Source organism: Mobula hypostoma, chromosome 18 (genome assembly GCF_963921235.1).
Source record: "Mobula hypostoma chromosome 18, sMobHyp1.1, whole genome shotgun sequence".
Classification (NCBI taxonomy): Eukaryota; Metazoa; Chordata; class Chondrichthyes; order Myliobatiformes; family Myliobatidae; genus Mobula; species Mobula hypostoma.
The window spans coordinates 35,911,121-35,923,344 of NC_086114.1; the positions used below are offsets into that span (position 1 = coordinate 35,911,121).

At 44.2% G+C, this 12,224-nt stretch overlaps 1 long non-coding RNA gene across 1 annotated transcript; it reads left to right on the forward strand.

The window, feature by feature from the left end:
- The first annotated feature begins 244 nt into the window (after positions 1-244).
- On the forward strand, positions 245-8,678 carry LOC134358197 (uncharacterized). The gene is made up of 3 exons (XR_010020825.1): positions 245-441; positions 5,993-6,284; positions 8,566-8,678. It is a non-coding gene; the product is annotated as an uncharacterized LOC134358197 (long non-coding RNA).
- The last annotated feature ends 3,546 nt before the right edge of the window (positions 8,679-12,224 follow it).

A 12,224-nucleotide genomic window follows, 5' to 3' on the forward strand; every position in this document is an offset into this window, starting at 1 on the left:
CATGTCTGAAAATGTAGAAAATCAAGTGTGTTAAACTTCAGGAATAATATAACTAAAGTACAAGAAGACTGGAGAAAGAATTTCAGGGAATACTGCACTGGGAGCATGAGAAAGCAGGAATATTATGAAGACTTTATAAAATAAAAATTAACAGAAAGGACAACATGGTGAACCATTAAATCTCAAGGGCTTCTGCAGAATCTATTCACCTTCTAGCATTTAATCTGGTCATGCATCTCCACACACAGTGCCAGAAACTTGTGTACTGGTGGCTGAAAGAGACTTAGTACTGTACGAGCAAGAGCCAGCTGAGGAGTAAACTTTAAATGTGCCTGTGGAATTTCAGGTTTCTCTTCCCAGCAAAGCTGAGCAAAATGTGATCATTCACTCTCCAGAGAAGTTTTTGAGAGCGCAGGCTGTACCAAAACAACATTTGCTGTGGTAAGTATTTGCTGCTGGTGGAAAATTACCAGTACTAACAGAAGCTCATAGCTTTGAATTGCATGTGTTTTCTACACCCAGGGATGAGTAACTGGTGGAGAATTTACCCATTGCCTCACATTGAACTACAGCCAAATTCAGTGGTGGTAAATATGAGACTTTCTGCAATCAGACAGTTTTATGTTCACTATATAAAAGATCCAGATCAAAAAAGGCTAGAGTTAGCAAACCTGTGCCCGCAAGACCATTAAGAGGCAGCCTGGTACGTTAACCCACTTTAAAGCCAAGCTCAAGACACCATGAAAAATGAAAATTGGCATCTAATTTTTTTTAATGAAGACACAAGAGACTGCAGATGCTGGAATCTAGATTAGCAAATAATTTGCTGGAGGAAACAAATAGGTTGAGCAACATCTGTGAAAAGAAAGGAACTGTGAACATTTCAGATCAAAATCCTGCATCAAGGTCATTCAACACATTGACAATTCTTTTCTTCCCACAGATGCTGCTCGACACAATGAGTTCTTCCAGCAGGTAGTTTGTGGCTTCTAATTCATAAACCTGGGCAAAATAAATAGGTCAAATTCCATTCTAAAACTAGCTGACAAGATTGGGATCAAATATTGGCTGAAATTGAGATGCCTGCCCAACTTCTAATGACAGAACATAAGGCAGCATTGGGTGAATTTATGAATAAGCAAGGTCTCACCCCACCATTGGAATTGTGTATCTTCCTCTGAGGCCACAACTCTGGACTTAAAACATTTTGGCTATTTCCTCAGTGACCTAGCCAGATAGGGTCTGGCCAATAGGGATATATTAAGGAAATAGATTATGGATACACACACAAATCTCGGCCCACCTTTATGAACACTCATCCCTGAGCCTTCCATGCATTCAGCTACAGTAGGAGATACCAATCTGCACAGCCGATTACCTGCAGATCTACCAGCAACTTCCACCAAGAATGGGGGCTCAGGGATCAAGTTGACATGCCAGGCCCTACCACAGAGGAACCATAATGAACCAAAGCATTAAGCATAGCCCAACCATCAGTTCTCCAGCCCCCTGATCAGACCACCATCAAATGGGAGGTGCATGTCTGGCAGATCTATCTGCAGACATACAAGGGGAGTGCTGATAGGACAGTAGACCCACCATCATTTCTTCCCACTACAGACCTGCATCCTAAAAGAAAGGGGGGTGGGGGGTTCACTGTGATTCCAGGCACAGGGACAAAAAAGATACCCTGCTGCCACCGTCATCAGTATCTGGATAAAATGTCACACCACAAAGAAAGAGAGGTCTGAGCCTGGAATAACCATTGTTAATATTTTCCAGTTCTTTACGCCCATAGAACCCAAGGAGTTAGTTTAATTAAAGGCCTAACCTCCAAACCCCAGAACAGACCCAGTTGGAACTTAAATACTGTACATTTCATAGAAATATCAAAAATAAACTGCTTTGTCCTCTAAGGAAGTTCTTAAAAACCCACTCACACTTCAAGAGACAGCACTTCCAGAAGGAGGTATCCATCACTAAGGACTCTCACCACCCAGGACATGGCCACTTCTCATTACTACCATAAGGAAGGAGGTACAGGAGCCTGAAGACCCTCAGGCAATAACTTAGGAACAACTTCATCTCCTTTTCTATCAGATTCCTAAAAAGCATTTGAACCAATGAATACTATGTCATTATTCCTTTTTTAACACTATTTATCTGCTTTTATAACTTAGAGTAATTTTATATCAGTGCAGTGCACTGCTGCCACAAAACAAGATATTTCACATTGTATAAGCAAGTCACTGACAATAAATCTGATTCTAATTTGATTCATAGAGTCATAGAACACTGAAGCACAGAAACAGGCCCTTCAGCTGAACTATTAATTTGCCTAGTCCCATCATACCTCTCCCATCCATGTATCTATCCAAATTTTTCTTAAATATTAAAGTCAAACCTGCATCCATCATTTTCGCTGGCAGCTTGTTCCACAATCTCACCACCCTCTGAGTGAAGAAGATCCCCCTCACGTTCCCCTTAAATATTTCACCTTTCACCCTTAACCCATGACCTGTAGTTCTGGTCTCACACAGCCTCAGTGGAAATAGCCTGCTTGTGTTTATCCTATCTTTACCACTCATAATTTTGTGTACCCCTATCAAATCTCCCCTCTAGGAATAAAGTCCTAACCTGTTTGATTTTTCTCTATAGCTCAGGTTCTCAAATCCTGGCAACATCCTTGTAAATTTTCTATGCACTCTTTTGATTTTATTGACATCTTTCCTGTAGGTAGCTGACCAAAAACTACACACAATATTTTGCCTCACCAATGTCTTATACAATGTCAACATAGCATCCCAATCCCTGTACTCAGTACCTTGTTTTACGAAGGCCAAAAGCTTTCTTTACAACCCTGGCTATCTGTGATGCCACTTTCAAGGACTTATGAATCTGCATTTCCAGATCTCTTTGTTCTACCACATTCCTCAGTGCCCTACCACTCACTGTGTGACTCCAACCCCAGATTGTCCTCCCAAAGTGCAATACTTGCATTAAATTCAGTTTACCATTCTCCAACCCATTTTTCCAGTTTGTTTAGATTCGGCTGCAAGTTTTGATAGTCTTCCTTGCTGTCCACTACACCCCCAATCTTGGTGTCATCCACAGATTTGCTGATCCAGTTTACCACATTATCATCCAGATCATTGATATAGATGACAAACAAACACAGACCCAGCACTGATCCCTGCGGCACACCACTAGTCACAAAGCTCCAGTCAAAGAGGCAACCCTCTACTACCACTCCTTGGCTTCTCCTACACAGCCAATGTCTAAGCTAATTTACTATCTCATCTTGAATTCCAAGTGGCTGAACTTTCTTGGCTAACCTCCCATGTGGGACCTTGTCAAAGACCTTGCTAAAGTCCATGTAGACAACATCTACTGCCTTGCCTTCATCAACTTTCCTGGTAAATTCCTCGGAAAAACTTAGACATGACCCGTCATGCAAAAAACAACCATGTTGACTATTACTTTTTTAAAAAATAATTTATTTTCAAAATTTTCAAAAAAAAATAATGAGATCAACAAAAACATACCAGCTCAGACATGTATAAAAAAGAAATAAGCAAACAAAAGGGACATAATATTAGAGGGATACCTATTGTACAAAGTGCTCAAAAATACTAAACATTAAATCTCAAATGAGGGCCGTGAGAAATCAGCTGGGGGGAAATTGCTCATCCGCCCCCGATCTCGTCCAGGTAGGCAAGAAATGGATCCCAGATAGCCGAAAATTTTTTAATAGAATTGGTTCTCAAGAACCTAAGTTTCTCCATCTGTATGACTGAGATCATATTAGCCATCCATCTCCGAAAGGAAGCGGGAGAGGGTGATTTCCATTCCATCAAGATAAGTCTTTTGGCAACAATCATTCCCAGCATCAGAGACTGTTGTATGGCTGCAGGGAAACAAATAGTAGATTGCGAGCAGCCAAATATGGCGAGACCTCCTTCCAAGGGGAAAGATCTTTTATAGGCCTTTGAGTACCAGTCGAATATTTTGGACCAAAATCCGGTCAGTAATGGGCAAAACCAAAAGATGTGTGACAACGTGGCTTCCGTCCCTTGGCATCTATCACACATTGGCCAGACAGAAGGGTAAATCCTGTGCAATCTAAGTTTAGAGTAGTGGAGACGGTGGACAACTTTAAACTGGATCATTTGGTGCCTGCCTGTATCATAGACAAACACTTATCCCAGGCAGCTTCAGATAATTCAATGCCCAAATCCTCTCTCCAGGCATCTCTAATCTTCGCAGTAGACGCTACAGTGCAGTTATCAAACAAATGTACAAACTTAGAAACGAGATGCCTGGAGTCAGGAGGGTTCTTTAAAATACATGTTGACTATTCCTAATCAGTTCTTGTCTATCCAGTCCCTTCGAATACCTTCTAATAACTTCCTCATTAAGTTCTGCTTGTTGATATGTATGGGTAATTTTTACATTTCTGATTGTTTTTATTGATGGAGTTTAAAATCTCATGGTCCATATCATAGATCGGTGGGGTCCTTTATGATCAGAATTCATATTCTGTGTGCCACAGTTTCTTTCGGGATGTTGGATTTCTTTCTTTCTTTCTTTCTTTCTTTTTTTCACAATTAGAACAACAGGCATGCCAGGCAGGACACTGGAATGCTCCTCTTGTGGGATGTAGGAAGGCAGGGAGACCTCCAGTGTCCCAGAGGACTACACCTGCAAGGTGTGCATCCAGCCGTAACTTCTTCCAGACCTAGTTGAGGAATTGGAGCTGAAGCTGGGTGAACTCTGGATCATTCAGGAAGCTGAGTGGTTGATAGACAGGACATACAGGGAGGCAGTTGCACCATGGTGCAGAACACAGGTAGGTGGGTGACTGTCAGGAGGGGAAAAGGGAACTGGCAGCCAGTGCAGAGTGCCCCCTGTGGCCGTTCCCTTCAACAGCAGGTATACTGCTTTGGATACTGTTGGTGGGGAATGACCTAGCAGAGGAAAGCCATAGCGATCAAGTCTCTGGCACTGAGTCAGGCTCTGTGGTTCATAAGAGAAGGGGAGAGCTATAGTGATTCATTGGTTAGGAGAACAGACAGGAAGTTCCATGGATGAGAACGAGATCCCCAGGGGGTATATAGTCTCCTGGATGCCGGGGTCAGGGACATTTCGGATAAAGTCTGCAGCATTCTTAAGAGGGAGGGTGATCAGCCAGAGGTTGTGGCCTTTGTTGGTACTGATGTCTTGGGTAGGAAGGGTGATAAGGCTCTGCAAGGTGAGTTCAGGGAGTTAGGTGCTAAATAAACACTGGACGTTTTTGTTTTTCACAGTAAACTCTAGAGACTGGTATGTGCAAAAATACTAGATCAGCAGTTTCTGAGATACCTAAAGCACCCAATCTGGCATCAACAATTATTTCACAGTCGGAGTCACTTAGCTCACATGTGTTCCCCTTTCTGATGTTTGGTTTGAACAACAAATGAACCTCTTGACCATGTCTGCATGCTTTTGTGCATTGAATTGCTGCCACAGGATTGGCTGATTAGATATTTGCATTAACGAGTGGGGTACAGGTGTATCTATATTATTAAGTGGCCACTGAGTGTATGTTCCAATAAGGTTTCAGTAGTTTTTGGTAAGATAACCTTCTCATCTGAGGAATGAGTGAATCTCATCTGGTCTACTACCACTACAAGCATGTATATCTTATCTTTGATAAGGGCACCAGATGCAACCAACAAATGTCATTTGTGCAATCCAGTGCAAACAATGCCACATACAACAGAGGGAGAACAGGGAACAACTTGAGAATCAAATTCCCAGATCACATCGGTGCCATTAGAGCAGACTGATTTCAGAGACATCAACAAGCTCTTTATAGAGCACTGATTCCAGTCATTGGAGATCTTAGGCTCAGAGCTTAGGAGGGTTAATGGCACCTAACAGCGACTGCTTTGCTTGCATCTTCGGAGACAGCTCTATATCCATCTTTAATATCTCTATTTTTCCCTTTCAGGGTTCTTCTGAAGACCCTGACCTGGAGCTAGCCGAGGATCTCGGGGCTCTGGAGATGGGTGGATTGAGGGGTGGTGTCACAACGTGAGACCCGTGTGTCGTTGGGGGAGTCAGGATAGCTGCTGTGTGGCTGGAGACCCGGGACCTTTGCGATCTTCAGGCACAGAGCTCAAAAAAAGTGACGTAATGGACTTTTAACATCGTAAACCAGCGAGTTGTTTGTTATGTCTGCCCGCTTGCTGGGAAAATGGAGACTCCTCTTTCTCCCTTATTAGGAAGAGAGAGAACTTGCGGTATGTCAAATACCGGGTGAAACGTGGTCTTTGGGGTAACTGCAAGTCTGTGCCTTTGCTATTGCTTTGCTCATGCTTGAGTACTTGGTGGCGGTGCCGATAATTGCTTTTTTTTTACTGGTGGGGGGAGGGGGATTGTTGCTCGCTGCTGCTTTCATGCAGGAGGGAGGAGCTGGGGGGGACTTTGGGGTTCTAACATTTAACTGTCATTCATTCTTTGGGGCACTCCTCTGTTTTTGTGGATGGTTGCGAAGGAAAAGCATTTCAGGATGTATATTGTATACATTTTTCTGACATTAAATTGTACCTTTGAACCTTAGAATTGGACAGAGGGCCAAAGTAAAGGAGGAAGAAACACTGAATTAAAAAAAAATCTCAATGTTCTTAATTAATTATACAGACATATAGGAACCTATTCACACAAAGAAGGAAAACCTGAGTGGTGAGCTGACAGAGGATAGACAGTATTAGGATTATTAGTATAGACAGTAAAAAAAATCTACCCATGTTGGGGTGTTCAGTCCTGTCTATTAACTCTTCAGCCTTTCAAGCATACACAAATATGTGGTAAACAGCAAGGCCCACCAGATGGCAGCAGCGAGGCAACTAACTCAGCGCAAGCCCTAAACTCTCTGTGGCTCCAACTGGTGTCTTCTGCGAACTGCAAGTAAACGTAAAATTGAAACCTTCAGAGAAATCGGCCAGGCAGTTATACAATAATGAAACAAGAAAAAAATGCAGATGCTGGACATCTGAAATAATAAAAAAGAAAATGCCAAAAACACTCAGCAGGTCAGGTAGCATCTTCTAGAGAGAGAAACAAATGTTTCAGGTCCAGTTTAATGAAACCAGCTCCAGTGATGGGAGTACCCTTTGAAAGTTAAAAGTAACACACATGCCTAAAAAAATGTTTCCAGTTTTCAAAATAAATATAATATTAAAATATTTATACCATTGGTCACCATATACTACCTTGACATTCATTTTCTTGCAGACACTTACAAGAAAATAAAGAAATACAATAGAATTATTGAAGACTATACATAACAAATATTGACAAACATACCATGTGCAGAAGTGGACAAATCATGCAAATAATATATTTTTTAAGAAAATAAATAATACTGAGTTGGGGAAGGGCTTGAAAGTGAGTGTATAGGTTGTGGAGTCGGTTAATGCAAATAATCCTGAGTCATCGATCTGAACATAATTTTGCCTTCCAAACCAGCCAACTTGAAGAATGATTGCTGCTTCAACATCTACCTGTTTTTCAAAATTGGAATTTTAAATGTGAACTCTGTAGGTTAACTCATATCTGGGGTAAGGAAAGGCATTTGGAATTAGGCAAAAGGCGTAAAGCTATAAGCCAGATCACAGTGGTAGTCACCAGTGAAGATAATAATCTCGGGGATGAGAATGTCAGACACAAGAGAGGCAATTGGTTCTGCTGACCACAAACTGGCACCATAAGCCTGATCTTGATACATACACAGACGGAAGTTGCAGGAGGCCTTTGAGGTAACAGAACTTGGAGGGGGAATGAGTGATAGATGAAGTTGTAGTGGTGTTTAGAGTTTGGGACGAAACAACTGATGCCTGGGTTGGAGATGACTGAATCTGAAAGGAGGAGAGTGCTGCAGGATAGTGACTAGAAATGGAGGATTCACAGTGAATGGGGTCACAAAAGGGCAGAAATATTGTCAAGAGACAGGATGTGCATTTTTATTTTACAACTTCGCAGCTTCAGGATATTTCCAAGCATGTTATAGCCAATGAAGTGCTTTTGACCTACAGTAACTGTTGTAATATTGTCAATTTGTGAAAGTAAAGTCTGACAAACTGCACGTAATCATTTATTTCATTGAAACTAATTCAGTTCAGTTGCGACAAGGGAAAACTCTCCTGTCTTTTACAAGGCAGATGTAACTTTGGAAATACCTCACTTGTAAAATAACAGTAACCATACTCCCTATCACCAACCTGAAAGTTACTGATCTTTGTGCTTCAGTCTCTAGAGTGGATTTGAACCCACAACATCAGGTGAGAATTCTATCAACTGTCCCATGGAGAAAGACTGCTTGAATCAATTTTGGAATCTGTTACGGATTTCCAATTAGGTCTAAGCCAGAACTAAACTGACTTCTGTGCAATTATTTACAAATGATACCGAAATATTATGAAGTAATAAGAATTCGGAAAGCCACAGTATTTCAGCTAGCATAGTTCAATCTCTGCTTGCGTCTATGTACAATTTGCATATTCTCCCCATGAATTTACCTAGTGACACACATCAAAGTTGCTGGTTGAATGCAGCAGGCCAGGCAGCATCTCTAGGAAGAGGTACAGTCGACGTTTCGGGCCGAGACCCTTCGTCAGGACCCTAGCGCTCTGGTTTCCACAGAGACCCTGAATATGTGTTGGTTGGTAAGTTGATTCATCACCATCATCGTCATCATTATGTGCCGTGTCGTATGACGTTGGCGATCATGGTCTTTGACCGTGACTGTTCTTGGCAAGTTTTTCTACAAAAGTGGTTTGCCATTGCCTTCTTCTGGGCAGTGTCTTTACAAGATGGGCAACCCCAGCCATTATCCATTCTCTTCAGAGGTTGTCTGCCTGGCATAATCAGGATTTGTGATATGTACCAGTTATTCATACGACCATCCACCACCCACTCCCATGGCTTCACGTGACCTTGATCCTGGGGGCGGGGATGAGCTAATCAGGTGCTACGCCTTGCCCAAGGGTGACCTGCAGGCTAGCAGAGGGGAGGAGGGCCTCACACCTCCTTTGGTAGGGACATATCTCCACCTCACCACCCAAAGTAAGTAAATCAGCTGCTGTAAATTGCCTCCAGTGTGTAAATGAGTTGTAGAATCTGGGCGGGTGGGTGGGGGGGAAATGGGATTAATACAGGATTAATGTCAGTGAGTGATTGAGATTTGATTTTGTACTCAGCACTATTTTCCTACAGGATTCTAATATCCCTCAGTAATCTGAATATCCAGAAATTTATCAACCTCTGTTTTAAAAGAACTGATTTACTGGATGAGCAGAGCCCTCTGGGGTAGAGAATGATGAGGGGTCCTCTGCCGTTCTACATCTTCAACCACACACTTCTGTATGACACTTGCTCAGCTTCAGAAGTGGAGTCGGCATTGCACCATCTTATCACAGCATTGTGCTTTGGGGCACCACGGTACCGTAGCAGTTAGCGAGATCGGGGGGTTCCGGAGTCCGGAGTTCAGAGTTCAGTTCTGGCGCCATCCTGTAACGAGTCTCTCTGTGCCCTCCCCGCGGAATGTATGGATTGTCCCCAGGTGCTTCGGTATCCCCCACAGTCCAAAGGCGTACCGGGTAGCTTAATTGTTCATTATAAATTGTCCCAAGACCAGGTTAGGGTTAATCAGGTTTGCCGGGACGGTGGGGCTCAAAGGTCTGGAAGGACCTACTCGGTGCTGTATCACTAAAATTAAATATAAAAATTATGCTATGTCAGAGTTTGGCAGCACCACATCCCACTTCCACTCTCTGGTTGTGTATTTCAGGCATTCAGGCTCTCTTGGTAAAATAGGACGCCCTCAGATGTCCTCCAAGTTTATGGTCCCTGTTTTAGTCACCTCGCATAAGGATAGAAGTTTCCTTCGGCCTTCTGTTGTGATGCTCCCTCATTTGAAAGACTTCCCCCACCCACCCATCCGATTGTGTTTCTAAGATTCAACGTACAATTATTATCAAAGTCTGTATACAGAATTCTACTGAGATTCATCTTCCTGTGGGCAGCCACGAAAGAAAGAAACAGCATGGAACACATCCAACGAAAGCATCAGACACCCAAGGCACGTTAAAAAAGAACAAGTTGTGCAGATGACTAAAAACGAGTGAAATACACACAGAATATTATGAGTCAAACCGCGCCCTAGAAATGCTCCATTCAGTTCAGTTCAGTGAACCCTGAACTTTGAAAATAGCTGTAGTGAGAGCCGAGTGGAATCCCTGTCTTCCTTCACTCGCCTACAGCGAGGAACTACCCACAACTCACTGTGGGGAATCTGCTGCGAGGGCAGCGCAAAGCTGCAACCAACAGTGGGCCCTGGCAATTCTGCTTGTTATGGCAGAGCTATCCCCAGGCTGGGGAGGGCTGTGCAGGCAAGGGCAAGCAAAGAGGCGATCCAGCAGCTTCCATCACACCCAACAGGAGGTGAGAGACAGATGGTCGACTCAGAGCAGGAGCTGCCAGTTCCCAGCAATGGTTGACATGCGCCGTGCTGGCTGGGATACTGCCCTGAGTGGCTGCCCCTCTGGGGGTTGCACTAGAATACAAGCTTCAGTCTGGAGGTAGTAAAGTGGGGGGGTCAGTAAAGGAGAAGGCCATCATGGATATTAAGAAAGCCCTCATTTCTGCACCTGCTTTAGGATTACTAGGTGTGACTCACCCTTTTCACCTCTCCTGCAGCACAGAGGGAGGGTACAACTATGCAGCAGTAGCACCGGACTGCGCGGACACAAAAAGACCAGTAGCATACTACTCGACAAAATAGACTCCTGTTGTGGCCAGACTTCCCCAGTGTGTCACGGCCTTGGACGTGTGGGTTTGTGAGCTCATATCACACACTCCACACGCCGTTGTGGAACTCCTGAATACAGGAAGGCTGTGTAAGGTCACAGTCAAAGGGTAGTTTGGGGGGCAGTCCTCATCCCCAAAGACAATAGTGAGAGACATTGGAGTGAACCCCGCAAGTGCCATCCTGACAGAGCATGAGACACATGAGTGTCAACTGGAAGTAGAGCAGGAGGAAGATAAACGAAACACCGCTGGAAGGGGTAAGTATAGGATATTTTCACAGGTGGGTTCCGGAGCTACACAGATGGGAAGCTATGGACTGAATGGGCCGTGATGACAGTGACAGGGAGGAATTACCAGCAGGAGCACTGCTGGGAGGATGCTCAGCTCTGGTGGCAGAACCTGTGGTTTAATAGAGGCATGACTCTACAGCAGGGGGAGGAGGGGGAGTGCAGACACAGGCAGCAGGTATACCTTTGGGGTGGTGCACGATTACTGATGGCACGAGCACAGTGGGGGGCGGGTGTTCATAACCTCTAAAGGCTCAGGTATTCAGCACAGGCGCCTAATAAAGGAACCGATAGAAGGAGTGAAGAGGTGGCAGTGATTAAAGTAAAGATTCACCAGAGAGGGGACAGTAACGAGCAGAAAGGGAATGAGTGGGCAGGCCAAAGGGCAAAAAGAGCAGCATAGATGGAAAACCTACTGAATCCGGTTAAACTCTGTGGGGATATGGAGGCAGAGGAGAAGGAGATATGGAGAAGAGGAGGAGCAAAGGAGGGACCAGGTGGTAGCTGGACACGTGGGGAGGGAGTAGTCGTAGCCCCAGTATTAGACAGATGGTACTAAAGTTATATCTTTGGGCAATGCATCAGGGAAGGCACAACATGGTCACGACTCTCCAGCAGACTTGGCGGTGGCCGGGGACATTGAGAAATGTTGTTGGGCATGTGTGATTTGTGCCCAATGTAACCACAGTGGGGCAACAAAGGTGTGGCTAGCAAACTCGAGGGGGCCCTGGGGAAGTGTCCGAGTGAACATCATGCCAAAAAGCAGGGGGGTAAGCCACTGTCCAGTGACCATGGATACTTCACTCGGTGGACGGAAACTTTCCCAGTGAGAGACTGTCCTGCCAGCACAGCAGCACGGATCTGAGCTCTGGGACTCCTTCCCAGGTCCCAGGTGGACTCAGATCAGGTTGCACATTCCACAGGAAAGAGATGAAGGATAGGGGTGACAATGATTCCATGTACCCTACCACCCTCAGAGCTCAGGGATTGTAGAAAGGATGAACCAACAATCAAAGCTGTCTTAGCCAAAGCAATAACAGAGAAGGGAAAAACATGGGTTGATATATTGCCAGGAATCCCGTTGAG